Raw genomic sequence first — 23,379 nt, 5'->3', positions numbered from 1 at the left:
CAAAGGTGGATATATGAAGTGAAAGAAGCTAAAAGAACGACTTTTTAGCATTGATTCCTTTTCTGAGCATTTAACTCAGGACCTTCGATTGAGCAGACTGATACATACGCTGCCTGCTGCACGAAGAAGGCACTTGCCATGCAAGCCGCCAGGCAGCACGACCAAGTAGGGCAGCTTGCAAGGTCTTTAAATTCATAATGCACAGCTTGCAAAAAATCTGCGAGCCTGATAAGAAGTCAAAGCTACACACTTGTGATTGTTAGTCACACGCGTTTTCCAGGCTGTAAAGAGTAGCTGGCGGTTCACAGTCTCACAGCGCTGCAGCATGGGCTGGTACTGAAGACGCACAGGCCACTCCATGAGGCCAGATGCGTCAACATGCGCTGGGAAAACAATCATCACACAGAAGCATCTTTGCAGCTTTCCTTTGATAGCTCAGTTGGTGGAGCAGAGGACTGTAGTAGCAATATGCAGCAAGATTATCCTTAGGTTGCTGGTTCAATTCCGGCTCGAAGGAGCTGGTGTTCTTTTGGATTAAGCAGCAATTCACTCAAACCAGCTCTCTTCACTTTATGATGCATCATGTTGCCCTGAAGACGCAGGACACCACTTTTCTCGTCTCAAACCTTAATGCACTCTGCATCCACCTTCACACAGCTGTTATGCTTGAGCATTTGTGTCTGCTCACCAGCAGAGAGTGCCATTGAGCAGCAACACTTCAAAGCACTCAGCACTCCCTTTCAGGCAAAACAAGTTGGCTATCAGTCAGACAGCGCTCTCGCCTGCTCCCTCACACACAGGGCGGCCGCTACTTGCCGGTCACCTCGCTTCCCTTCCGTGGTCTCGTGCTCTTCTCGGCTTCTTTCTTCGTTACTGTGGCTTCCCGTCCTGCTGTTGCTCGCTCGATGCTGCTCCGCAATGTCGATTGGATACAATGCATTGAAGGAGTGGGCCAATCCTCAAATAGGTTTTCTCTGATGGTCGTGGAGCAGCTTGGAGACGAGTGCGAAAAGGCGACTGAGAAGCAAACGAGGCTCAACTGCAAGAAGCTACTGGGGAATTAGCTCAAATGGTAGAGCGCTTGCTTCGCATGTGAGAGGTAGCGGGATCGATGCCCGCATTCTCCACTCTGCTTTTGGCTCAGGGCAATTCTCCAGAAAGAAACGTGATCTCACGTGTCACTCACTGAGTTCACGGCAGATGGGCCAAAGCCCAGCAAACCATTTTCTGCCATGTCAGAAGCAAGACTTCTTGATTTTTGCAAAGATGGATATATGAGGTGAGAGAAGCCAAAAGAATTTGTACAGTACATTCAAAAGCAGTTCAGTATGTTTAGCTGCGGTCAGCAATCCCATACATTACATTTGGGTGCTGACGGCAGTTCCGTTCTATACATTTCCTTGCTTTTCAGATCAAGTACAATACGGGATACCTTGTAGTACATTCAACAAAATTACATTACATGTGTCACTATACAGTACACGGAATGGGTGACGGTACGTTTACATTTTTTTCTTTTCAACGTGCATTACGAAACAGACCTTACATTGTACATGGCACTACATAGGTGTTTGCAGATCATGGTGCTCCATGTACACGAAAAAGAAGTTGCAAGTACAGCCCGAGGGGAGTTGTGTACTGATTCCTGCCCCCGGGTTTACCGTGGCAGAAGGCCTTTAAACTGTGGCCCTTCCCCACCGTGCCTTTGCGGCGACTGTACCAATTTTAAGTGCGTCCCTCAGCACGTAATCCTGGATCTTGGATTGCGCCAGTCTGCAACACGCAGACGTGGGCAGCAACACTTCAAAGCACTCAGCACTCCCTTTCAGGCAAAACAAGTTGGCTATCAGTCAGACAGCGCTCTCGCCTGCTCCCTCACACACAGGGCGGCCGCTACTTGCCGGTCACCTCGCTTCCCTTTCGCGGTCTCGTGCTCTTCTCGGCTTCTTTCTTCGTTACTGTGGCTTCGCGTCCTGCTGTTGCTCGCTCGCTGCTGCTCCGCAATGTCGATTGGATACAAGGAGTGGGCTAGTCCTCAAATAGGTTTTCTCTGATGGTCGTGGAGCAGCTTGGAGACGAGTGCGAAAAGGCGACTGAGAATAAACGAGGGCAACCTGCAAGAAGCTGCTGGGGAATTAGCTCAAATGGTAGAGCGCTCGCTTAGCATGTGAGAGGTAGCGGGATCGATGCCCGCATTCTCCACTCTGCTTTTGGCTCAGGGCAATTCTCCAGAAAGAAACGTGGTCTCACGTGTCACTGAGTTCACGCCAGATGGGTCAAAGCACAGCAAACTTTTTTCTGCCATGTCATAAGCAAGACTTCTTGATTTTTGCAAAGGTGGATATATGAAGTGAAAGAAGCTAAAAGAACGACTTTTTAGCATTGATTCCTTTTCTGAGCATTTAACTCAGGACCTTCGATTGAGCAGACTGATACATACGCTGCCTGCTGCACGAAGAAGGCACTTGCCATGCAAGCCGCCAGGCAGCACGACCAAGTAGGGCAGCTTGCAAGGTCTTTAAATTCATAATGCACAGCTTGCAAAAAATCTGCGAGCCTGATAAGAAGTCAAAGCTACACACTTGTGATTGTTAGTCACACGCGTTTTCCAGGCTGTAAAGAGTAGCTGGCGGTTCACAGTCTCACAGCGCTGCAGCATGGGCTGGTACTGAAGACGCACAGGCCACTCCATGAGGCCAGATGCGTCAACATGCGCTGGGAAAACAATCATCACACAGAAGCATCTTTGCAGCTTTCCTTTGATAGCTCAGTTGGTGGAGCAGAGGACTGTAGTAGCAATATGCAGCAAGATTATCCTTAGGTTGCTGGTTCAATTCCGGCTCGAAGGAGCTGGTGTTCTTTTGGATTAAGCAGCAATTCACTCAAACCAGCTCTCTTCACTTTATGATGCATCATGTTGCCCTGAAGACGCAGGACACCACTTTTCTCGTCTCAAACCTTAATGCACTCTGCATCCACCTTCACACAGCTGTTATGCTTGAGCATTTGTGTCTGCTCACCAGCAGAGAGTGCCATTGAGCAGCAACACTTCAAAGCACTCAGCACTCCCTTTCAGGCAAAACAAGTTGGCTATCAGTCAGACAGCGCTCTCGCCTGCTCCCTCACACACAGGGCGGCCGCTACTTGCCGGTCACCTCGCTTCCCTTCCGTGGTCTCGTGCTCTTCTCGGCTTCTTTCTTCGTTACTGTGGCTTCCCGTCCTGCTGTTGCTCGCTCGATGCTGCTCCGCAATGTCGATTGGATACAATGCATTGAAGGAGTGGGCCAATCCTCAAATAGGTTTTCTCTGATGGTCGTGGAGCAGCTTGGAGACGAGTGCGAAAAGGCGACTGAGAAGCAAACGAGGCTCAACTGCAAGAAGCTACTGGGGAATTAGCTCAAATGGTAGAGCGCTTGCTTCGCATGTGAGAGGTAGCGGGATCGATGCCCGCATTCTCCACTCTGCTTTTGGCTCAGGGCAATTCTCCAGAAAGAAACGTGATCTCACGTGTCACTCACTGAGTTCACGGCAGATGGGCCAAAGCCCAGCAAACCATTTTCTGCCATGTCAGAAGCAAGACTTCTTGATTTTTGCAAAGATGGATATATGAGGTGAGAGAAGCCAAAAGAATTTGTACAGTACATTCAAAAGCAGTTCAGTATGTTTAGCTGCGGTCAGCAATCCCATACATTACATTTGGGTGCTGACGGCAGTTCCGTTCTATACATTTCCTTGCTTTTCAGATCAAGTACAATACGGGATACCTTGTAGTACATTCAACAAAATTACATTACATGTGTCACTATACAGTACACGGAATGGGTGACGGTACGTTTACATTTTTTTCTTTTCAACGTGCATTACGAAACAGACCTTACATTGTACATGGCACTACATAGGTGTTTGCAGATCATGGTGCTCCATGTACACGAAAAAGAAGTTGCAAGTACAGCCCGAGGGGAGTTGTGTACTGATTCCTGCCCCCGGGTTTACCGTGGCAGAAGGCCTTTAAACTGTGGCCCTTCCCCACCGTGCCTTTGCGGCGACTGTACCAATTTTAAGTGCGTCCCTCAGCACGTAATCCTGGATCTTGGATTGCGCCAGTCTGCAACACGCAGACGTGGGCAGCAACACTTCAAAGCACTCAGCACTCCCTTTCAGGCAAAACAAGTTGGCTATCAGTCAGACAGCGCTCTCGCCTGCTCCCTCACACACAGGGCGGCCGCTACTTGCCGGTCACCTCGCTTCCCTTTCGCGGTCTCGTGCTCTTCTCGGCTTCTTTCTTCGTTACTGTGGCTTCGCGTCCTGCTGTTGCTCGCTCGCTGCTGCTCCGCAATGTCGATTGGATACAAGGAGTGGGCTAGTCCTCAAATAGGTTTTCTCTGATGGTCGTGGAGCAGCTTGGAGACGAGTGCGAAAAGGCGACTGAGAAGCAAACGAGGGCAACCTGCAAGAAGCTGCTGGGGAATTAGCTCAAATGGTAGAGCGCTCGCTTAGCATGTGAGAGGTAGCGGGATCGATGCCCGCATTCTCCACTCTGCTTTTGGCTCAGGGCAATTCTCCAGAAAGAAACGTGGTCTCACGTGTCACTGAGTTCACGCCAGATGGGTCAAAGCACAGCAAACTTTTTTCTGCCATGTCATAAGCAAGACTTCTTGATTTTTGCAAAGGTGGATATATGAAGTGAAAGAAGCTAAAAGAACGACTTTTTAGCATTGATTCCTTTTCTGAGCATTTAACTCAGGACCTTCGATTGAGCAGACTGATACGCTGCCTGCTGCACGAAGAAGGCACTTGCCATGCAAGCCGCCAGGCAGCACGACCAAGTAGGGCAGCTTGCAAGGTCTTTAAATTCATAATGCACAGCTTGCAAAAAATCTGCGAGCCTGATAAGAAGTCAAAGCTACACACTTGTGATTGTTAGTCACACGCGTTTTCCAGGCTGTAAAGAGTAGCTGGCGGTTCACAGTCTCACAGCGCTGCAGCATGGGCTGGTACTGAAGACGCACAGGCCACTCCATGAGGCCAGATGCGTCAACATGCGCTGGGAAAACAATCATCACACAGAAGCATCTTTGCAGCTTTCCTTTGATAGCTCAGTTGGTGGAGCAGAGGACTGTAGTAGCAATATGCAGCAAGATTATCCTTAGGTTGCTGGTTCAATTCCGGCTCGAAGGAGCTGGTGTTCTTTTGGATTAAGCAGCAATTCACTCAAACCAGCTCTCTTCACTTTATGATGCATCATGTTGCCCTGAAGACGCAGGACACCACTTTTCTCGTCTCAAACCTTAATGCACTCTGCATCCACCTTCACACAGCTGTTATGCTTGAGCATTTGTGTCTGCTCACCAGCAGAGAGTGCCATTGAGCAGCAACACTTCAAAGCACTCAGCACTCCCTTTCAGGCAAAACAAGTTGGCTATCAGTCAGACAGCGCTCTCGCCTGCTCCCTCACACACAGGGCGGCCGCTACTTGCCGGTCACCTCGCTTCCCTTCCGTGGTCTCGTGCTCTTCTCGGCTTCTTTCTTCGTTACTGTGGCTTCCCGTCCTGCTGTTGCTCGCTCGATGCTGCTCCGCAATGTCGATTGGATACAATGCATTGAAGGAGTGGGCCAATCCTCAAATAGGTTTTCTCTGATGGTCGTGGAGCAGCTTGGAGACGAGTGCGAAAAGGCGACTGAGAAGCAAACGAGGCTCAACTGCAAGAAGCTACTGGGGAATTAGCTCAAATGGTAGAGCGCTTGCTTCGCATGTGAGAGGTAGCGGGATCGATGCCCGCATTCTCCACTCTGCTTTTGGCTCAGGGCAATTCTCCAGAAAGAAACGTGATCTCACGTGTCACTCACTGAGTTCACGGCAGATGGGCCAAAGCCCAGCAAACCATTTTCTGCCATGTCAGAAGCAAGACTTCTTGATTTTTGCAAAGATGGATATATGAGGTGAGAGAAGCCAAAAGAATTTGTACAGTACATTCAAAAGCAGTTCAGTATGTTTAGCTGCGGTCAGCAATCCCATACATTACATTTGGGTGCTGACGGCAGTTCCGTTCTATACATTTATTTGCTTTTCAGATCAAGTACAATACGGGATACCTTGTAGTACATTCAACAAAATTACATTACATGTGTCACTATACAGTACACGGAATGGGTGACGGTACGTTTACATTTTTTTCTTTTCAACGTGCATTACGAAACAGACCTTACATTGTACATGGCACTACATAGGTGTTTGCAGATCATGGTGCTCCATGTACACGAAAAAGAAGTTGCAAGTACAGCCCGAGGGGAGTTGTGTACTGATTCCTGCCCCCGGGTTTACCGTGGCAGAAGGCCTTTAAACTGTGGCCCTTCCCCACCGTGCCTTTGCGGCGACTGTACCAATTTTAAGTGCGTCCCTCAGCACGTAATCCTGGATCTTGGATTGCGCCAGTCTGCAACACGCAGACGTGGGCAGCAACACTTCAAAGCACTCAGCACTCCCTTTCAGGCAAAACAAGTTGGCTATCAGTCAGACAGCGCTCTCGCCTGCTCCCTCACACACAGGGCGGCCGCTACTTGCCGGTCACCTCGCTTCCCTTTCGCGGTCTCGTGCTCTTCTCGGCTTCTTTCTTCGTTACTGTGGCTTCGCGTCCTGCTGTTGCTCGCTCGCTGCTGCTCCGCAATGTCGATTGGATACAAGGAGTGGGCTAGTCCTCAAATAGGTTTTCTCTGATGGTCGTGGAGCAGCTTGGAGACGAGTGCGAAAAGGCGACTGAGAAGCAAACGAGGGCAACCTGCAAGAAGCTGCTGGGGAATTAGCTCAAATGGTAGAGCGCTCGCTTAGCATGTGAGAGGTAGCGGGATCGATGCCCGCATTCTCCACTCTGCTTTTGGCTCAGGGCAATTCTCCAGAAAGAAACGTGGTCTCACGTGTCACTGAGTTCACGCCAGATGGGTCAAAGCACAGCAAACTTTTTTCTGCCATGTCATAAGCAAGACTTCTTGATTTTTGCAAAGGTGGATATATGAAGTGAAAGAAGCTAAAAGAACGACTTTTTAGCATTGATTCCTTTTCTGAGCATTTAACTCAGGACCTTCGATTGAGCAGACTGATACATACGCTGCCTGCTGCACGAAGAAGGCACTTGCCATGCAAGCCGCCAGGCAGCACGACCAAGTAGGGCAGCTTGCAAGGCCTTTAAATTCATAATGCACAGCTTGCAAAAAATCTGCGAGCCTGATAAGAAGTCAAAGCTACACTCTTGTGATTGTTAGTCACACGCGTTTTCCAGGCTGTAAAGAGTAGCTGGCGGTTCACAGTCTCACAGCGCTGCAGCATGGGCTGGTACTGAAGACGCAGAGGCCACTCCATGAGGCCAGATGCGTCAACATGCGCTGGGAAAACAATCATCACACAGAAGCATCTTTGCAGCTTTCCTTTGATAGCTCAGTTGGTAGAGCAGAGGACTGTAGTAGCAATATGCAGCAAGATTATCCTTAGGTTGCTGGTTCAATTCCGGCTCGAAGGAGCTGGTGTTCTTTTGAATTAAGCAGCAATTCACTCAAACCAGCTCTCTTCACTTTATGATGCATCATGTTGCCCTGAAGACGCAGGACACCACTTTTCTCGTCTCAAACCTTAATGCACTCTGCATCCACCTTCACACAGCTGTTATGCTTGAGCATTTGTGTCTGCTCACCAGCAGAGAGTGCCATTGAGCAGCAACACTTCAAAGCACTCAGCACTCCCTTTCAGGCAAAACAAGTTGGCTATCAGTCAGACAGCGCTCTCGCCTGCTCCCTCACACACAGGGCGGCCGCTACTTGCCGGTCACCTCGCTTCCCTTCCGTGGTCTCGTGCTCTTCTCGGCTTCTTTCTTCGTTACTGTGGCTTCCCGTCCTGCTGTTGCTCGCTCGATGCTGCTCCGCAATGTCGATTGGATACAATGCATTGAAGGAGTGGGCCAATCCTCAAATAGGTTTTCTCTGATGGTCGTGGAGCAGCTTGGAGACGAGTGCGAAAAGGCGACTGAGAAGCAAACGAGGCTCAACTGCAAGAAGCTACTGGGGAATTAGCTCAAATGGTAGAGCGCTTGCTTCGCATGTGAGAGGTAGCGGGATCGATGCCCGCATTCTCCACTCTGCTTTTGGCTCAGGGCAATTCTCCAGAAAGAAACGTGATCTCACGTGTCACTCACTGAGTTCACGGCAGATGGGCCAAAGCCCAGCAAACCATTTTCTGCCATGTCAGAAGCAAGACTTCTTGATTTTTGCAAAGATGGATATATGAGGTGAGAGAAGCCAAAAGAATTTGTACAGTACATTCAAAAGCAGTTCAGTATGTTTAGCTGCGGTCAGCAATCCCATACATTACATTTGGGTGCTGACGGCAGTTCCGTTCTATACATTTATTTGCTTTTCAGATCAAGTACAATACGGGATACCTTGTAGTACATTCAACAAAATTACATTACATGTGTCACTATACAGTACACGGAATGGGTGACGGTACGTTTACATTTTTTTCTTTTCAACGTGCATTACGAAACAGACCTTACATTGTACATGGCACTACATAGGTGTTTGCAGATCATGGTGCTCCATGTACACGAAAAAGAAGTTGCAAGTACAGCCCGAGGGGAGTTGTGTACTGATTCCTGCCCCCGGGTTTACCGTGGCAGAAGGCCTTTAAACTGTGGCCCTTCCCCACCGTGCCTTTGCGGCGACTGTACCAATTTTAAGTGCGTCCCTCAGCACGTAATCCTGGATCTTGGATTGCGCCAGTCTGCAACACGCAGACGTGGGCAGCAACACTTCAAAGCACTCAGCACTCCCTTTCAGGCAAAACAAGTTGGCTATCAGTCAGACAGCGCTCTCGCCTGCTCCCTCACACACAGGGCGGCCGCTACTTGCCGGTCACCTCGCTTCCCTTTCGCGGTCTCGTGCTCTTCTCGGCTTCTTTCTTCGTTACTGTGGCTTCGCGTCCTGCTGTTGCTCGCTCGCTGCTGCTCCGCAATGTCGATTGGATACAAGGAGTGGGCTAGTCCTCAAATAGGTTTTCTCTGATGGTCGTGGAGCAGCTTGGAGACGAGTGCGAAAAGGCGACTGAGAAGCAAACGAGGGCAACCTGCAAGAAGCTGCTGGGGAATTAGCTCAAATGGTAGAGCGCTCGCTTAGCATGTGAGAGGTAGCGGGATCGATGCCCGCATTCTCCACTCTGCTTTTGGCTCAGGGCAATTCTCCAGAAAGAAACGTGGTCTCACGTGTCACTGAGTTCACGCCAGATGGGTCAAAGCACAGCAAACTTTTTTCTGCCATGTCATAAGCAAGACTTCTTGATTTTTGCAAAGGTGGATATATGAAGTGAAAGAAGCTAAAAGAACGACTTTTTAGCATTGATTCCTTTTCTGAGCATTTAACTCAGGACCTTCGATTGAGCAGACTGATACATACGCTGCCTGCTGCACGAAGAAGGCACTTGCCATGCAAGCCGCCAGGCAGCACGACCAAGTAGGGCAGCTTGCAAGGCCTTTAAATTCATAATGCACAGCTTGCAAAAAATCTGCGAGCCTGATAAGAAGTCAAAGCTACACTCTTGTGATTGTTAGTCACACGCGTTTTCCAGGCTGTAAAGAGTAGCTGGCGGTTCACAGTCTCACAGCGCTGCAGCATGGGCTGGTACTGAAGACGCAGAGGCCACTCCATGAGGCCAGATGCGTCAACATGCGCTGGGAAAACAATCATCACACAGAAGCATCTTTGCAGCTTTCCTTTGATAGCTCAGTTGGTAGAGCAGAGGACTGTAGTAGCAATATGCAGCAAGATTATCCTTAGGTTGCTGGTTCAATTCCGGCTCGAAGGAGCTGGTGTTCTTTTGAATTAAGCAGCAATTCACTCAAACCAGCTCTCTTCACTTTATGATGCATCATGTTGCCCTGAAGACGCAGGACACCACTTTTCTCGTCTCAAACCTTAATGCACTCTGCATCCACCTTCACACAGCTGTTATGCTTGAGCATTTGTGTCTGCTCACCAGCAGAGAGTGCCATTGAGCAGCAACACTTCAAAGCACTCAGCACTCCCTTTCAGGCAAAACAAGTTGGCTATCAGTCAGACAGCGCTCTCGCCTGCTCCCTCACACACAGGGCGGCCGCTACTTGCCGGTCACCTCGCTTCCCTTCCGTGGTCTCGTGCTCTTCTCGGCTTCTTTCTTCGTTACTGTGGCTTCCCGTCCTGCTGTTGCTCGCTCGATGCTGCTCCGCAATGTCGATTGGATACAATGCATTGAAGGAGTGGGCCAATCCTCAAATAGGTTTTCTCTGATGGTCGTGGAGCAGCTTGGAGACGAGTGCGAAAAGGCGACTGAGAAGCAAACGAGGCTCAACTGCAAGAAGCTACTGGGGAATTAGCTCAAATGGTAGAGCGCTTGCTTCGCATGTGAGAGGTAGCGGGATCGATGCCCGCATTCTCCACTCTGCTTTTGGCTCAGGGCAATTCTCCAGAAAGAAACGTGATCTCACGTGTCACTCACTGAGTTCACGGCAGATGGGCCAAAGCCCAGCAAACCATTTTCTGCCATGTCAGAAGCAAGACTTCTTGATTTTTGCAAAGATGGATATATGAGGTGAGAGAAGCCAAAAGAATTTGTACAGTACATTCAAAAGCAGTTCAGTATGTTTAGCTGCGGTCAGCAATCCCATACATTACATTTGGGTGCTGACGGCAGTTCCGTTCTATACATTTCCTTGCTTTTCAGATCAAGTACAATACGGGATACCTTGTAGTACATTCAACAAAATTACATTACATGTGTCACTATACAGTACACGGAATGGGTGACGGTACGTTTACATTTTTTTCTTTTCAACGTGCATTACGAAACAGACCTTACATTGTACATGGCACTACATAGGTGTTTGCAGATCATGGTGCTCCATGTACACGAAAAAGAAGTTGCAAGTACAGCCCGAGGGGAGTTGTGTACTGATTCCTGCCCCCGGGTTTACCGTGGCAGAAGGCCTTTAAACTGTGGCCCTTCCCCACCGTGCCTTTGCGGCGACTGTACCAATTTTAAGTGCGTCCCTCAGCACGTAATCCTGGATCTTGGATTGCGCCAGTCTGCAACACGCAGACGTGGGCAGCAACACTTCAAAGCACTCAGCACTCCCTTTCAGGCAAAACAAGTTGGCTATCAGTCAGACAGCGCTCTCGCCTGCTCCCTCACACACAGGGCGGCCGCTACTTGCCGGTCACCTCGCTTCCCTTTCGCGGTCTCGTGCTCTTCTCGGCTTCTTTCTTCGTTACTGTGGCTTCGCGTCCTGCTGTTGCTCGCTCGCTGCTGCTCCGCAATGTCGATTGGATACAAGGAGTGGGCTAGTCCTCAAATAGGTTTTCTCTGATGGTCGTGGAGCAGCTTGGAGACGAGTGCGAAAAGGCGACTGAGAAGCAAACGAGGGCAACCTGCAAGAAGCTGCTGGGGAATTAGCTCAAATGGTAGAGCGCTCGCTTAGCATGTGAGAGGTAGCGGGATCGATGCCCGCATTCTCCACTCTGCTTTTGGCTCAGGGCAATTCTCCAGAAAGAAACGTGGTCTCACGTGTCACTGAGTTCACGCCAGATGGGTCAAAGCACAGCAAACTTTTTTCTGCCATGTCATAAGCAAGACTTCTTGATTTTTGCAAAGGTGGATATATGAAGTGAAAGAAGCTAAAAGAACGACTTTTTAGCATTGATTCCTTTTCTGAGCATTTAACTCAGGACCTTCGATTGAGCAGACTGATACATACGCTGCCTGCTGCACGAAGAAGGCACTTGCCATGCAAGCCGCCAGGCAGCACGACCAAGTAGGGCAGCTTGCAAGGTCTTTAAATTCATAATGCACAGCTTGCAAAAAATCTGCGAGCCTGATAAGAAGTCAAAGCTACACTCTTGTGATTGTTAGTCACACGCGTTTTCCAGGCTGTAAAGAGTAGCTGGCGGTTCACAGTCTCACAGCGCTGCAGCATGGGCTGGTACTGAAGACGCACAGGCCACTCCATGAGGCCAGATGCGTCAACATGCGCTGGGAAAACAATCATCACACAGAAGCATCGTTGCAGCTTTCCTTTGATAGCTCAGTTGGTGGAGCAGAGGACTGTAGTAGCAATATGCAGCAAGATTATCCTTAGGTTGCTGGTTCAATTCCGGCTCGAAGGAGCTGGTGTTCTTTTGGATTAAGCAGCAATTCACTCAAACCAGCTCTCTTCACTTTATGATGCATCATGTTGCCCTGAAGACGCAGGACACCACTTTTCTCGTCTCAAACCTTAATGCACTCTGCATCCACCTTCACACAGCTGTTATGCTTGAGCATTTGTGTCTGCTCACCAGCAGAGAGTGCCATTGAGCAGCAACACTTCAAAGCACTCAGCACTCCCTTTCAGGCAAAACAAGTTGGCTATCAGTCAGACAGCGCTCTCGCCTGCTCCCTCACACACAGGGCGGCCGCTACTTGCCGGTCACCTCGCTTCCCTTCCGTGGTCTCGTGCTCTTCTCGGCTTCTTTCTTCGTTACTGTGGCTTCCCGTCCTGCTGTTGCTCGCTCGATGCTGCTCCGCAATGTCGATTGGATACAATGCATTGAAGGAGTGGGCCAATCCTCAAATAGGTTTTCTCTGATGGTCGTGGAGCAGCTTGGAGACGAGTGCGAAAAGGCGACTGAGAAGCAAACGAGGCTCAACTGCAAGAAGCTACTGGGGAATTAGCTCAAATGGTAGAGCGCTTGCTTCGCATGTGAGAGGTAGCGGGATCGATGCCCGCATTCTCCACTCTGCTTTTGGCTCAGGGCAATTCTCCAGAAAGAAACGTGATCTCACGTGTCACTCACTGAGTTCACGGCAGATGGGCCAAAGCCCAGCAAACCATTTTCTGCCATGTCAGAAGCAAGACTTCTTGATTTTTGCAAAGATGGATATATGAGGTGAGAGAAGCCAAAAGAATTTGTACAGTACATTCAAAAGCAGTTCAGTATGTTTAGCTGCGGTCAGCAATCCCATACATTACATTTGGGTGCTGACGGCAGTTCCGTTCTATACATTTCCTTGCTTTTCAGATCAAGTACAATACGGGATACCTTGTAGTACATTCAACAAAATTACATTACATGTGTCACTATACAGTACACGGAATGGGTGACGGTACGTTTACATTTTTTTCTTTTCAACGTGCATTACGAAACAGACCTTACATTGTACATGGCACTACATAGGTGTTTGCAGATCATGGTGCTCCATGTACACGAAAAAGAAGTTGCAAGTACAGCCCGAGGGGAGTTGTGTACTGATTCCTGCCCCCGGGTTTACCGTGGCAGAAGGCCTTTAAACTGTGGCCCTTCCCCACCGTGCCTTTGCGGCGACTGTACCAATTTTAAGTGCGTCCCTCAGCACGTAATCCTGGATCTTGGATTGCGCCAGTCTGCAACACGCAGACGTGGGCAGCAACACTTCAAAGCACTCAGCACTCCCTTTCAGGCAAAACAAGTTGGCTATCAGTCAGACAGCGCTCTCGCCTGCTCCCTCACACACAGGGCGGCCGCTACTTGCCGGTCACCTCGCTTCCCTTTCGCGGTCTCGTGCTCTTCTCGGCTTCTTTCTTCGTTACTGTGGCTTCGCGTCCTGCTGTTGCTCGCTCGCTGCTGCTCCGCAATGTCGATTGGATACAAGGAGTGGGCTAGTCCTCAAATAGGTTTTCTCTGATGGTCGTGGAGCAGCTTGGAGACGAGTGCGAAAAGGCGACTGAGAAGCAAACGAGGGCAACCTGCAAGAAGCTGCTGGGGAATTAGCTCAAATGGTAGAGCGCTCGCTTAGCATGTGAGAGGTAGCGGGATCGATGCCCGCATTCTCCACTCTGCTTTTGGCTCAGGGCAATTCTCCAGAAAGAAACGTGGTCTCACGTGTCACTGAGTTCACGCCAGATGGGTCAAAGCACAGCAAACTTTTTTCTGCCATGTCATAAGCAAGACTTCTTGATTTTTGCAAAGGTGGATATATGAAGTGAAAGAAGCTAAAAGAACGACTTTTTAGCATTGATTCCTTTTCTGAGCATTTAACTCAGGACCTTCGATTGAGCAGACTGATACGCTGCCTGCTGCACGAAGAAGGCACTTGCCATGCAAGCCGCCAGGCAGCACGACCAAGTAGGGCAGCTTGCAAGGTCTTTAAATTCATAATGCACAGCTTGCAAAAAATCTGCGAGCCTGATAAGAAGTCAAAGCTACACACTTGTGATTGTTAGTCACACGCGTTTTCCAGGCTGTAAAGAGTAGCTGGCGGTTCACAGTCTCACAGCGCTGCAGCATGGGCTGGTACTGAAGACGCACAGGCCACTCCATGAGGCCAGATGCGTCAACATGCGCTGGGAAAACAATCATCACACAGAAGCATCTTTGCAGCTTTCCTTTGATAGCTCAGTTGGTGGAGCAGAGGACTGTAGTAGCAATATGCAGCAAGATTATCCTTAGGTTGCTGGTTCAATTCCGGCTCGAAGGAGCTGGTGTTCTTTTGGATTAAGCAGCAATTCACTCAAACCAGCTCTCTTCACTTTATGATGCATCATGTTGCCCTGAAGACGCAGGACACCACTTTTCTCGTCTCAAACCTTAATGCACTCTGCATCCACCTTCACACAGCTGTTATGCTTGAGCATTTGTGTCTGCTCACCAGCAGAGAGTGCCATTGAGCAGCAACACTTCAAAGCACTCAGCACTCCCTTTCAGGCAAAACAAGTTGGCTATCAGTCAGACAGCGCTCTCGCCTGCTCCCTCACACACAGGGCGGCCGCTACTTGCCGGTCACCTCGCTTCCCTTCCGTGGTCTCGTGCTCTTCTCGGCTTCTTTCTTCGTTACTGTGGCTTCCCGTCCTGCTGTTGCTCGCTCGATGCTGCTCCGCAATGTCGATTGGATACAATGCATTGAAGGAGTGGGCCAATCCTCAAATAGGTTTTCTCTGATGGTCGTGGAGCAGCTTGGAGACGAGTGCGAAAAGGCGACTGAGAAGCAAACGAGGCTCAACTGCAAGAAGCTACTGGGGAATTAGCTCAAATGGTAGAGCGCTTGCTTCGCATGTGAGAGGTAGCGGGATCGATGCCCGCATTCTCCACTCTGCTTTTGGCTCAGGGCAATTCTCCAGAAAGAAACGTGATCTCACGTGTCACTCACTGAGTTCACGGCAGATGGGCCAAAGCCCAGCAAACCATTTTCTGCCATGTCAGAAGCAAGACTTCTTGATTTTTGCAAAGATGGATATATGAGGTGAGAGAAGCCAAAAGAATTTGTACAGTACATTCAAAAGCAGTTCAGTATGTTTAGCTGCGGTCAGCAATCCCATACATTACATTTGGGTGCTGACGGCAGTTCCGTTCTATACATTTATTTGCTTTTCAGATCAAGTACAATACGGGATACCTTGTAGTACATTCAACAAAATTACATTACATGTGTCACTATACAGTACACGGAATGGGTGACGGTACGTTTACATTTTTTTCTTTTCAACGTGCATTACGAAACAGACCTTACATTGTACATGGCACTACATAGGTGTTTGCAGATCATGGTGCTCCATGTACACGAAAAAGAAGTTGCAAGTACAGCCCGAGGGGAGTTGTGTACTGATTCCTGCCCCCGGGTTTACCGTGGCAGAAGGCCTTTAAACTGTGGCCCTTCCCCACCGTGCCTTTGCGGCGACTGTACCAATTTTAAGTGCGTCCCTCAGCACGTAATCCTGGATCTTGGATTGCGCCAGTCTGCAACACGCAGACGTGGGCAGCAACACTTCAAAGCACTCAGCACTCCCTTTCAGGCAAAACAAGTTGGCTATCAGTCAGACAGCGCTCTCGCCTGCTCCCTCACACACAGGGCGGCCGCTACTTGCCGGTCACCTCGCTTCCCTTTCGCGGTCTCGTGCTCTTCTCGGCTTCTTTCTTCGTTACTGTGGCTTCGCGTCCTGCTGTTGCTCGCTCGCTGCTGCTCCGCAATGTCGATTGGATACAAGGAGTGGGCTAGTCCTCAAATAGGTTTTCTCTGATGGTCGTGGAGCAGCTTGGAGACGAGTGCGAAAAGGCGACTGAGAAGCAAACGAGGGCAACCTGCAAGAAGCTGCTGGGGAATTAGCTCAAATGGTAGAGCGCTCGCTTAGCATGTGAGAGGTAGCGGGATCGATGCCCGCATTCTCCACTCTGCTTTTGGCTCAGGGCAATTCTCCAGAAAGAAACGTGGTCTCACGTGTCACTGAGTTCACGCCAGATGGGTCAAAGCACAGCAAACTTTTTTCTGCCATGTCATAAGCAAGACTTCTTGATTTTTGCAAAGGTGGATATATGAAGTGAAAGAAGCTAAAAGAACGACTTTTTAGCATTGATTCCTTTTCTGAGCATTTAACTCAGGACCTTCGATTGAGCAGACTGATACGCTGCCTGCTGCACGAAGAAGGCACTTGCCATGCAAGCCGCCAGGCAGCACGACCAAGTAGGGCAGCTTGCAAGGTCTTTAAATTCATAATGCACAGCTTGCAAAAAATCTGCGAGCCTGATAAGAAGTCAAAGCTACACACTTGTGATTGTTAGTCACACGCGTTTTCCAGGCTGTAAAGAGTAGCTGGCGGTTCACAGTCTCACAGCGCTGCAGCATGGGCTGGTACTGAAGACGCACAGGCCACTCCATGAGGCCAGATGCGTCAACATGCGCTGGGAAAACAATCATCACACAGAAGCATCTTTGCAGCTTTCCTTTGATAGCTCAGTTGGTGGAGCAGAGGACTGTAGTAGCAATATGCAGCAAGATTATCCTTAGGTTGCTGGTTCAATTCCGGCTCGAAGGAGCTGGTGTTCTTTTGGATTAAGCAGCAATTCACTCAAACCAGCTCTCTTCACTTTATGATGCATCATGTTGCCCTGAAGACGCAGGACACCACTTTTCTCGTCTCAAACCTTAATGCACTCTGCATCCACCTTCACACAGCTGTTATGCTTGAGCATTTGTGTCTGCTCACCAGCAGAGAGTGCCATTGAGCAGCAACACTTCAAAGCACTCAGCACTCCCTTTCAGGCAAAACAAGTTGGCTATCAGTCAGACAGCGCTCTCGCCTGCTCCCTCACACACAGGGCGGCCGCTACTTGCCGGTCACCTCGCTTCCCTTCCGTGGTCTCGTGCTCTTCTCGGCTTCTTTCTTCGTTACTGTGGCTTCCCGTCCTGCTGTTGCTCGCTCGATGCTGCTCCGCAATGTCGATTGGATACAATGCATTGAAGGAGTGGGCCAATCCTCAAATAGGTTTTCTCTGATGGTCGTGGAGCAGCTTGGAGACGAGTGCGAAAAGGCGACTGAGAAGCAAACGAGGCTCAACTGCAAGAAGCTACTGGGGAATTAGCTCAAATGGTAGAGCGCTTGCTTCGCATGTGAGAGGTAGCGGGATCGATGCCCGCATTCTCCACTCTGCTTTTGGCTCAGGGCAATTCTCCAGAAAGAAACGTGATCTCACGTGTCACTCACTGAGTTCACGGCAGATGGGCCAAAGCCCAGCAAACCATTTTCTGCCATGTCAGAAGCAAGACTTCTTGATTTTTGCAAAGATGGATATATGAGGTGAGAGAAGCCAAAAGAATTTGTACAGTACATTCAAAAGCAGTTCAGTATGTTTAGCTGCGGTCAGCAATCCCATACATTACATTTGGGTGCTGACGGCAGTTCCGTTCTATACATTTATTTGCTTTTCAGATCAAGTACAATACGGGATACCTTGTAGTACATTCAACAAAATTACATTACATGTGTCACTATACAGTACACGGAATGGGTGACGGTACGTTTACATTTTTTTCTTTTCAACGTGCATTACGAAACAGACCTTACATTGTACATGGCACTACATAGGTGTTTGCAGATCATGGTGCTCCATGTACACGAAAAAGAAGTTGCAAGTACAGCCCGAGGGGAGTTGTGTACTGATTCCTGCCCCCGGGTTTACCGTGGCAGAAGGCCTTTAAACTGTGGCCCTTCCCCACCGTGCCTTTGCGGCGACTGTACCAATTTTAAGTGCGTCCCTCAGCACGTAATCCTGGATCTTGGATTGCGCCAGTCTGCAACACGCAGACGTGGGCAGCAACACTTCAAAGCACTCAGCACTCCCTTTCAGGCAAAACAAGTTGGCTATCAGTCAGACAGCGCTCTCGCCTGCTCCCTCACACACAGGGCGGCCGCTACTTGCCGGTCACCTCGCTTCCCTTTCGCGGTCTCGTGCTCTTCTCGGCTTCTTTCTTCGTTACTGTGGCTTCGCGTCCTGCTGTTGCTCGCTCGCTGCTGCTCCGCAATGTCGATTGGATACAAGGAGTGGGCTAGTCCTCAAATAGGTTTTCTCTGATGGTCGTGGAGCAGCTTGGAGACGAGTGCGAAAAGGCGACTGAGAAGCAAACGAGGGCAACCTGCAAGAAGCTGCTGGGGAATTAGCTCAAATGGTAGAGCGCTCGCTTAGCATGTGAGAGGTAGCGGGATCGATGCCCGCATTCTCCACTCTGCTTTTGGCTCAGGGCAATTCTCCAGAAAGAAACGTGGTCTCACGTGTCACTGAGTTCACGCCAGATGGGTCAAAGCACAGCAAACTTTTTTCTGCCATGTCATAAGCAAGACTTCTTGATTTTTGCAAAGGTGGATATATGAAGTGAAAGAAGCTAAAAGAACGACTTTTTAGCATTGATTCCTTTTCTGAGCATTTAACTCAGGACCTTCGATTGAGCAGACTGATACATACGCTGCCTGCTGCACGAAGAAGGCACTTGCCATGCAAGCCGCCAGGCAGCACGACCAAGTAGGGCAGCTTGCAAGGCCTTTAAATTCATAATGCACAGCTTGCAAAAAATCTGCGAGCCTGATAAGAAGTCAAAGCTACACTCTTGTGATTGTTAGTCACACGCGTTTTCCAGGCTGTAAAGAGTAGCTGGCGGTTCACAGTCTCACAGCGCTGCAGCATGGGCTGGTACTGAAGACGCAGAGGCCACTCCATGAGGCCAGATGCGTCAACATGCGCTGGGAAAACAATCATCACACAGAAGCATCTTTGCAGCTTTCCTTTGATAGCTCAGTTGGTAGAGCAGAGGACTGTAGTAGCAATATGCAGCAAGATTATCCTTAGGTTGCTGGTTCAATTCCGGCTCGAAGGAGCTGGTGTTCTTTTGAATTAAGCAGCAATTCACTCAAACCAGCTCTCTTCACTTTATGATGCATCATGTTGCCCTGAAGACGCAGGACACCACTTTTCTCGTCTCAAACCTTAATGCACTCTGCATCCACCTTCACACAGCTGTTATGCTTGAGCATTTGTGTCTGCTCACCAGCAGAGAGTGCCATTGAGCAGCAACACTTCAAAGCACTCAGCACTCCCTTTCAGGCAAAACAAGTTGGCTATCAGTCAGACAGCGCTCTCGCCTGCTCCCTCACACACAGGGCGGCCGCTACTTGCCGGTCACCTCGCTTCCCTTCCGTGGTCTCGTGCTCTTCTCGGCTTCTTTCTTCGTTACTGTGGCTTCCCGTCCTGCTGTTGCTCGCTCGATGCTGCTCCGCAATGTCGATTGGATACAATGCATTGAAGGAGTGGGCCAATCCTCAAATAGGTTTTCTCTGATGGTCGTGGAGCAGCTTGGAGACGAGTGCGAAAAGGCGACTGAGAAGCAAACGAGGCTCAACTGCAAGAAGCTACTGGGGAATTAGCTCAAATGGTAGAGCGCTTGCTTCGCATGTGAGAGGTAGCGGGATCGATGCCCGCATTCTCCACTCTGCTTTTGGCTCAGGGCAATTCTCCAGAAAGAAACGTGATCTCACGTGTCACTCACTGAGTTCACGGCAGATGGGCCAAAGCCCAGCAAACCATTTTCTGCCATGTCAGAAGCAAGACTTCTTGATTTTTGCAAAGATGGATATATGAGGTGAGAGAAGCCAAAAGAATTTGTACAGTACATTCAAAAGCAGTTCAGTATGTTTAGCTGCGGTCAGCAATCCCATACATTACATTTGGGTGCTGACGGCAGTTCCGTTCTATACATTTCCTTGCTTTTCAGATCAAGTACAATACGGGATACCTTGTAGTACATTCAACAAAATTACATTACATGTGTCACTATACAGTACACGGAATGGGTGACGGTACGTTTACATTTTTTTCTTTTCAACGTGCATTACGAAACAGACCTTACATTGTACATGGCACTACATAGGTGTTTGCAGATCATGGTGCTCCATGTACACGAAAAAGAAGTTGCAAGTACAGCCCGAGGGGAGTTGTGTACTGATTCCTGCCCCCGGGTTTACCGTGGCAGAAGGCCTTTAAACTGTGGCCCTTCCCCACCGTGCCTTTGCGGCGACTGTACCAATTTTAAGTGCGTCCCTCAGCACGTAATCCTGGATCTTGGATTGCGCCAGTCTGCAACACGCAGACGTGGGCAGCAACACTTCAAAGCACTCAGCACTCCCTTTCAGGCAAAACAAGTTGGCTATCAGTCAGACAGCGCTCTCGCCTGCTCCCTCACACACAGGGCGGCCGCTACTTGCCGGTCACCTCGCTTCCCTTTCGCGGTCTCGTGCTCTTCTCGGCTTCTTTCTTCGTTACTGTGGCTTCGCGTCCTGCTGTTGCTCGCTCGCTGCTGCTCCGCAATGTCGATTGGATACAAGGAGTGGGCTAGTCCTCAAATAGGTTTTCTCTGATGGTCGTGGAGCAGCTTGGAGACGAGTGCGAAAAGGCGACTGAGAAGCAAACGAGGGCAACCTGCAAGAAGCTGCTGGGGAATTAGCTCAAATGGTAGAGCGCTCGCTTAGCATGTGAGAGGTAGCGGGATCGATGCCCGCATTCTCCACTCTGCTTTTGGCTCAGGGCAATTCTCCAGAAAGAAACGTGGTCTCACGTGTCACTGAGTTCACGCCAGATGGGTCAAAGCACAGCAAACTTTTTTCTGCCATGTCATAAGCAAGACTTCTTGATTTTTGCAAAGGTGGATATATGAAGTGAAAGAAGCTAAAAGAACGACTTTTTAGCATTGATTCCTTTTCTGAGCATTTAACTCAGGACCTTCGATTGAGCAGACTGATACATACGCTGCCTGCTGCACGAAGAAGGCACTTGCCATGCAAGCCGCCAGGCAGCACGACCAAGTAGGGCAGCTTGCAAGGTCTTTAAATTCATAATGCACAGCTTGCAAAAAATCTGCGAGCCTGATAAGAAGTCAAAGCTACACTCTTGTGATTGTTAGTCACACGCGTTTTCCAGGCTGTAAAGAGTAGCTGGCGGTTCACAGTCTCACAGCGCTGCAGCATGGGCTGGTACTGAAGACGCACAGGCCACTCCATGAGGCCAGATGCGTCAACATGCGCTGGGAAAACAATCATCACACAGAAACATCGTTGCAGCTTTCCTTTGATAGCTCAGTTGGTGGAGCAGAGGACTGTAGTAGCAATATGCAGCAAGATTATCCTTAGGTTGCTGGTTCAATTCCGGCTCGAAGGAGCTGGTGTTCTTTTGGATTAAGCAGCAATTCACTCAAACCAGCTCTCTTCACTTTATGATGCATCATGTTGCCCTGAAGACGCAGGACACCACTTTTCTCGTCTCAAACCTTAATGCACTCTGCATCCACCTTCACACAGCTGTTATGCTTGAGCATTTGTGTCTGCTCACCAGCAGAGAGTGCCATTGAGCAGCAACACTTCAAAGCACTCAGCACTCCCTTTCAGGCAAAACAAGTTGGCTATCAGTCAGACAGCGCTCTCGCCTGCTCCCTCACACACAGGGCGGCCGCTACTTGCCGGTCACCTCGCTTCCCTTCCGTGGTCTCGTGCTCTTCTCGGCTTCTTTCTTCGTTACTGTGGCTTCCCGTCCTGCTGTTGCTCGCTCGATGCTGCTCCGCAATGTCGATTGGATACAATGCATTGAAGGAGTGGGCCAATCCTCAAATAGGTTTTCTCTGATGGTCGTGGAGCAGCTTGGAGACGAGTGCGAAAAGGCGACTGAGAAGCAAACGAGGCTCAACTGCAAGAAGCTACTGGGGAATTAGCTCAAATGGTAGAGCGCTTGCTTCGCATGTGAGAGGTAGCGGGATCGATGCCCGCATTCTCCACTCTGCTTTTGGCTCAGGGCAATTCTCCAGAAAGAAACGTGATCTCACGTGTCACTCACTGAGTTCACGGCAGATGGGCCAAAGCCCAGCAAACCATTTTCTGCCATGTCAGAAGCAAGACTTCTTGATTTTTGCAAAGATGGATATATGAGGTGAGAGAAGCCAAAAGAATTTGTACAGTACATTCAAAAGCAGTTCAGTATGTTTAGCTGCGGTCAGCAATCCCATACATTACATTTGGGTGCTGACGGCAGTTCCGTTCTATACATTTCCTTGCTTTTCAGATCAAGTACAATACGGGATACCTTGTAGTACATTCAACAAAATTACATTACATGTGTCACTATACAGTACACGGAATGGGTGACGGTACGTTTACATTTTTTTCTTTTCAACGTGCATTACGAAACAGACCTTACATTGTACATGGCACTACATAGGTGTTTGCAGATCATGGTGCTCCATGTACACGAAAAAGAAGTTGCAAGTACAGCCCGAGGGGAGTTGTGTACTGATTCCTGCCCCCGGGTTTACCGTGGCAGAAGGCCTTTAAACTGTGGCCCTTCCCCACCGTGCCTTTGCGGCGACTGTACCAATTTTAAGTGCGTCCCTCAGCACGTAATCCTGGATCTTGGATTGCGCCAGTCTGCAACACGCAGACGTGGGCAGCAACACTTCAAAGCACTCAGCACTCCCTTTCAGGCAAAACAAGTTGGCTATCAGTCAGACAGCGCTCTCGCCTGCTCCCTCACACACAGGGCGGCCGCTACTTGCCGGTCACCTCGCTTCCCTTTCGCGGTCTCGTGCTCTTCTCGGCTTCTTTCTTCGTTACTGTGGCTTCGCGTCCTGCTGTTGCTCGCTCGCTGCTGCTCCGCAATGTCGATTGGATACAAGGAGTGGGCTAGTCCTCAAATAGGTTTTCTCTGATGGTCGTGGAGCAGCTTGGAGACGAGTGCGAAAAGGCGACTGAGAAGCAAACGAGGGCAACCTGCAAGAAGCTGCTGGGGAATTAGCTCAAATGGTAGAGCGCTCGCTTAGCATGTGAGAGGTAGCGGGATCGATGCCCGCATTCTCCACTCTGCTTTTGGCTCAGGGCAATTCTCCAGAAAGAAACGTGGTCTCACGTGTCACTGAGTTCACGCCAGATGGGTCAAAGCACAGCAAACTTTTTTCTGCCATGTCATAAGCAAGACTTCTTGATTTTTGCAAAGGTGGATATATGAAGTGAAAGAAGCTAAAAGAACGACTTTTTAGCATTGATTCCTTTT

The 23,379-nt window shown here is 49.4% G+C and overlaps 10 non-coding genes across 10 annotated transcripts; all 10 read left to right on the top strand.

Moving 5' to 3' along the window:
- Nucleotides 1-424: 424 nt before the first annotated feature.
- On the top strand, nucleotides 425-517 carry trnay-gua (transfer RNA tyrosine (anticodon GUA)). Its single transcript has 2 exons — nucleotides 425-461; nucleotides 482-517. It is a non-coding gene; the product is annotated as a tRNA-Tyr (tRNA).
- A 2,239-nt stretch (nucleotides 518-2,756) lies between these two features.
- On the top strand, nucleotides 2,757-2,849 carry trnay-gua (transfer RNA tyrosine (anticodon GUA)). The gene is made up of 2 exons: nucleotides 2,757-2,793; nucleotides 2,814-2,849. It is a non-coding gene; the product is annotated as a tRNA-Tyr (tRNA).
- Nucleotides 2,850-5,085: 2,236 nt separating this feature from the next.
- On the top strand, nucleotides 5,086-5,178 carry trnay-gua (transfer RNA tyrosine (anticodon GUA)). The gene is made up of 2 exons: nucleotides 5,086-5,122; nucleotides 5,143-5,178. It is a non-coding gene; the product is annotated as a tRNA-Tyr (tRNA).
- A 2,240-nt stretch (nucleotides 5,179-7,418) lies between these two features.
- trnay-gua (transfer RNA tyrosine (anticodon GUA)) lies at nucleotides 7,419-7,511 on the top strand. The gene is made up of 2 exons: nucleotides 7,419-7,455; nucleotides 7,476-7,511. It is a non-coding gene; the product is annotated as a tRNA-Tyr (tRNA).
- A 2,240-nt stretch (nucleotides 7,512-9,751) lies between these two features.
- On the top strand, nucleotides 9,752-9,844 carry trnay-gua (transfer RNA tyrosine (anticodon GUA)). The gene is made up of 2 exons: nucleotides 9,752-9,788; nucleotides 9,809-9,844. It is a non-coding gene; the product is annotated as a tRNA-Tyr (tRNA).
- A 2,240-nt stretch (nucleotides 9,845-12,084) lies between these two features.
- Nucleotides 12,085-12,177, top strand: trnay-gua (transfer RNA tyrosine (anticodon GUA)). The gene is made up of 2 exons: nucleotides 12,085-12,121; nucleotides 12,142-12,177. It is a non-coding gene; the product is annotated as a tRNA-Tyr (tRNA).
- Nucleotides 12,178-14,413: 2,236 nt separating this feature from the next.
- trnay-gua (transfer RNA tyrosine (anticodon GUA)) lies at nucleotides 14,414-14,506 on the top strand. Its single transcript has 2 exons — nucleotides 14,414-14,450; nucleotides 14,471-14,506. It is a non-coding gene; the product is annotated as a tRNA-Tyr (tRNA).
- A 2,236-nt stretch (nucleotides 14,507-16,742) lies between these two features.
- Nucleotides 16,743-16,835, top strand: trnay-gua (transfer RNA tyrosine (anticodon GUA)). Its single transcript has 2 exons — nucleotides 16,743-16,779; nucleotides 16,800-16,835. It is a non-coding gene; the product is annotated as a tRNA-Tyr (tRNA).
- Nucleotides 16,836-19,075: 2,240 nt separating this feature from the next.
- trnay-gua (transfer RNA tyrosine (anticodon GUA)) lies at nucleotides 19,076-19,168 on the top strand. Its single transcript has 2 exons — nucleotides 19,076-19,112; nucleotides 19,133-19,168. It is a non-coding gene; the product is annotated as a tRNA-Tyr (tRNA).
- Nucleotides 19,169-21,408: 2,240 nt separating this feature from the next.
- On the top strand, nucleotides 21,409-21,501 carry trnay-gua (transfer RNA tyrosine (anticodon GUA)). Its single transcript has 2 exons — nucleotides 21,409-21,445; nucleotides 21,466-21,501. It is a non-coding gene; the product is annotated as a tRNA-Tyr (tRNA).
- The last annotated feature ends 1,878 nt before the right edge of the window (nucleotides 21,502-23,379 follow it).

The sequence above is a fragment of the Pristiophorus japonicus genome, chromosome 1 (genome assembly GCF_044704955.1).
Source record: "Pristiophorus japonicus isolate sPriJap1 chromosome 1, sPriJap1.hap1, whole genome shotgun sequence".
In the NCBI taxonomy this organism is placed as follows: domain Eukaryota; kingdom Metazoa; phylum Chordata; class Chondrichthyes; family Pristiophoridae; genus Pristiophorus; species Pristiophorus japonicus.
This window is presented reverse-complemented; position numbering and strand designations above follow the sequence as displayed.